This window comes from Rhinopithecus bieti, unplaced genomic scaffold (assembly GCF_001698545.2).
Source record: "Rhinopithecus bieti isolate Rb0 unplaced genomic scaffold, ASM169854v2 scaffold_1618, whole genome shotgun sequence".
Classification (NCBI taxonomy): domain Eukaryota; kingdom Metazoa; phylum Chordata; class Mammalia; order Primates; family Cercopithecidae; genus Rhinopithecus; species Rhinopithecus bieti.
Window position 1 is genome coordinate 7,215,974 of NW_016803937.1, and position 4,304 is coordinate 7,220,277.

At 45.1% G+C, this 4,304-nt stretch overlaps 1 pseudogene across 1 annotated transcript; it reads left to right on the forward strand.

The window, feature by feature from the left end:
* The first annotated feature begins 637 nt into the window (after positions 1–637).
* LOC108520058 (nucleoplasmin-3 pseudogene) lies at positions 638–2,726 on the forward strand (annotated as a pseudogene). Its single transcript, XR_001882819.1, has 2 exons — positions 638–779; positions 1,988–2,726. The product of XR_001882819.1 is annotated as a nucleoplasmin-3 pseudogene (transcript).
* Positions 2,727–4,304: the final 1,578 nt, after the last annotated feature.

Below are 4,304 nucleotides of genomic sequence, written 5' to 3' on the forward strand. Positions count from 1 at the left end.
GGCTTTCCTCCACTTCTTTCCCTCCAATCTCCTGCTGTTGCTGCCGTTGGCCAAACCCAGTGAGAAACCAGAGGCAAGGAAACTCACCGACAGTTCTAGGGGTGCACATGAAGGATCCCGGATTAACAGCTAAGTACAAGTCAAGACATATAAACAGAAAGATAAATCAAAGTATATCCCACTTTTGTTTCTATGAAATAGAAAACAGATGCCAAGAAACTTTTAAAAGTTAAGATGCAACTTTACACTTTAATAGCACATACCTTGGTAGGCAGCCAGTAATTAATACGCTCAGGTGTCTGAAGTAGCCCTCTCCCACTAGTAGGTAGATAAAAGATGCCACATGAGAACAGGATGGGAGTGTTTGGGGATATAACTAGGCCCTTCAGAACTTCTCTGGGGTAGCAAATAAAACAGAGTTTGCTGCCTGTCATCCCCCACAGCAGTGTTCGCACTTTCTAGCAATCTTGTCTCTTGTATGATCAATTTCACTTTTATGCAGTTACCAGGACTCAGTTCTGATGAACCCAGCAGACACCCTCCTTCCTGCCTTATTCCTCAGTCACCTTGGGGTCTTGTTTCAAAAAGGGCTTTCTGATCGATTTCATGTTTTCACAGTCAACAGGCATTAATCCTAATGAACACCGCTTATGATGGGCTCTCCCTCACAAGTGGTAGCAAATTCCTGCACGAAATGGAGGCGCAGATGTTTTTGTCACTTCCTGCGCATATATGCCACTTTAGAGTTTCTCTAAAATTGAAATCACCAGTCCTCCAGGGTAAAGAGTTTAGAGGCAGTGCAGGCTGAAGGGGTGGCCGCAAGAGCAGGGAAAGGAGGGGAGGCCGGGAGAGTGAGTGTCCCAATTTCTTCCAGGTGGCAGTGATGCCTGCCTGCACAGGTGAGCAGAAAAGCACCCATAGAGAGTGATATGGTTTGACAGTGTGCCCACCCAAAGTTCGTCTTGAATTGTAGCTCCTGTAACTCCCATGTGTCACGGGAGGTAATTGAATCATAAGGGCGGGTCTTTCCCATGCTATTCTCGTGGTAGTAGGTTTCACGAGATTTGATGGTTTTATAAATGGGAGTTCCCCTGCACAAGCTCTCTTTTGCCTGCTGCCATGTAAGACATTCCTTTGCTCTTCCTTCATCTTCTGCCATGATTGTGAGGCCTCCCCAGCCATGTGGAACTGTGACTCCATTAAATCTCTTTTTCTTTATAAATTACCCAGTCTTGGATATGTCTTTATTAGCAGTATGAGAATGGACTAATACACAGACTTTGTTCGCTTTTCTTTCATGGCAAAACTCCCACTCAGTTTAACAGATAATTGCCATTGTGTAACATTTCTCCAATTAATATTTTTCTTTTCGTTAATAGTTATTTGAGCAAGGAAACTCATTTCTTGCCACATTTGGAGGTGCCATCCTCCTTGGGTGTCATAGAAAGCCAGGGTAGTATACTGGTTAAGAGTTGAGGTTCTACAATCAGTCAGTCCTGGGATTAAATCTCAACTCTACCATCTACTGGCTACACAAACTTAAGAAGGCCACTTAACTACCTTAGGAAGACCACTTCACTTTCTGGGTCTGTTTTCTTACCTGTACATTCTTATCTGTAACAGGTAATTATAGTCCTTTCTCACTGAATTTTTAAAGAAGATTGAAGAAGAGAACACAGAGAAAGCTCAGCATAGCCTCAGAATAATTAAATATAAAATTACCATATGAGCCAGCAATTCTACTTCTCAGTATGTATCCAAAATAACTGAAAACAACGATTCAGGCACTTGTACATGAATGTTCACAGCAACACTATTCACAGTAATCCAAAGGTGAAAACAGTCCAAATGCCCATCAACCAATGAACGGATAAATAAACTGTAGCCTATCATACACCGGAATATTACTCAGCCATGAAAAGGAGTGGGGGGGGTGACTGCTCCATGGATATAGGGTTTCCGTTCGGGGTAATAAAAACATCTTGAGATTTTCCCCCAGGCTGTGAGCTCTCCGGCCACACCCGCTCCTTCACCTTTAAGGTAGAGGAAGAGGATGATGCGGAGCACGTGCTGGCACTAACCATACTCTGCCTCACCGAGGGAGCCAAAGACGAGTGTAATGTGGTAGAAGTTGTGGCCCGGAACCATGACCATCAGGAGATCGCAGTCCCTGTGGCCAACCTCAAGCTGTCCTGCCAACCCATGCTCAGTCTGCACGACTTCCAGCTCCAACCACCTGTAACCTTCCGTCTGAAGTCAGGCTCTGGCCCTGTGCGGATCACTGGGCGGCACCAGATTGTTACGATGAGCAATGATGTTTCCGAGGAGGAGAGCGAGGAACAAGAAGACAGTGACGAGGAAGAAGCTGAGCTGTGCCCCATCCTTCCTGCCAAAAAGCAGGGGGGCAGCCCCTAGCCCTCCTTGGTCAGCTCCATGCGCCATGCACTGCCATGAACCCTGTTCCCCGAGAAGTTTCAAGAATTGTAAATGTTTCTTCCTTGAAGAGGAGAGCTTGGGTGGGGTTTGGGTGGGAGGGACTTGGGTCTTTGGTGCTAGGAGAGGGCCTGTGCTCCACACAGCCCTGGTTTTCTGATCTTGCACCATTCTTGGGGTCTCTCTTCTCACCTGTCTGTGAGGATTAGAAGTTAGTGCCTGAAGCTCAGAACTACACATTTTAATAGTTTTACATTTTGGATAAAGGTTGAAATAAAGTGGTGTGGGGTTTTGGAAAAAAAAAAAAAAAAAAAACATCTTGAAGCTAGATAGGTGCAATTGTTGTGCAACGTTGTGAATGTACTACATGCCACTAAATTTCACAGTTTACGATGACTAATTTTATGTTGTATGAATTTCATCTCAATTTTTTAAAAAGTTCAGCATAGTGTGAGGAACATACAAAGTGTGCAGTAAACGGTAGCCATTACGACATCCCCATTGAAGCTTAAATCTCCCTCTGGGTTGCATTCAAAGACTCCTTGTCAGCTACAGGCTTCTGCAGCACAGCTTCAGGTGGGTCAAATGTAGCCAAAACTCTTCAGCTGGGCAACCAAGCCTCTCTATAGCCAGTTCCCAGATCACATCACTAAATTCACCTCTCAGTATCTCCCTCTACCAGTGATTTTCCCCATTTGTGGAGGTGGAGTGTGTCATTAATTCTTTTAAGAATCTGCTGGAAGCACTGAATCTTGTCTTCAGAGGGAAAAGGCAAATAAAATTTCCACTCGGCTTTTCAGGTCTCAAGACCATTCATGAGCAGTAGGAATGCTCCTAGTCTTTGTGAATTCAAGGTTACAGAAATGCACATACTCTCTACAACAATCTCCTCGGTGACTGAACCTCCACTAACAGACTATCTCTGACCTTCCTTCATTCTTCCCCTACCCTCACCCAGCAATGTCTGCCCATTCGTTAAGGCCCAGCTAATACACAACATATCTACTGTGACTACCCCAGCCTTCAAGGTCCTTCCCTTTCTCAGAATTCTTCTAGAAATCCATATGATATCACCTACTTGGTATATTACCACACACTGCTTTGTACTGCAGGATTTCTCTTCTTTTTTTCATAGGTTTACTTTTATCTCTAACTGTATTGTAAACCAGAGGATGCAAATTCACATGTCTCCAGAACCCAAGTAGTCAGATATTATGATAGACTGGAGAGAATCTCCCTCTTCTAAAAAGCCTGGTTTCTCTGGGTCTATAGTTTGTCATGGAAAGTCAGAATTCTGGATATTTATGTGAAATCTTTTGGTTTTCAAATGCTAGTAACTACCCCTGGCAGCACATATTAGGTGGACCCATTTTGTGGAATGCATGACTGGTCTTGGTCAGACAAAAGGCATGGTCAAAGTAATAACTTCTGCAGGCCCTGATTTACTAGAATATAGCTTGGTGAATTCTAGGGTGCATGGAGGGCTTTGACCTAGCATTCTAGGACAACCAACCACCTGTTAGCCAAAGTGACCAGAGTCTGGTTTTTCTTTAAAAGGCCTAATACTGGCCGGGCGTGGTGGCTCAAGCCTGTAATCCCAGCACTTTGGGAGGCCGAGACGGGCGGATCACGAGGTCAGGAGATCGAGACCATCCTGGCGAACATGGTGAAACCCCGTCTCTACTAAAAAATACAAAAAGCTAGCCGGGCGAGGTGGCGGGTGCCTGTAGTCCCAGTTACTTGGGAGGCTGAGGCAGGAGAATGGCGTAAACCCGGGAGGCGGAGCTTGCAGTGAGCTGAGATCCGGCCACTGCACTCCAGCCCGGGCGACAGAGCAAGACTCCGTCTCAAAAAAAAAAAAAAAAAGGCCT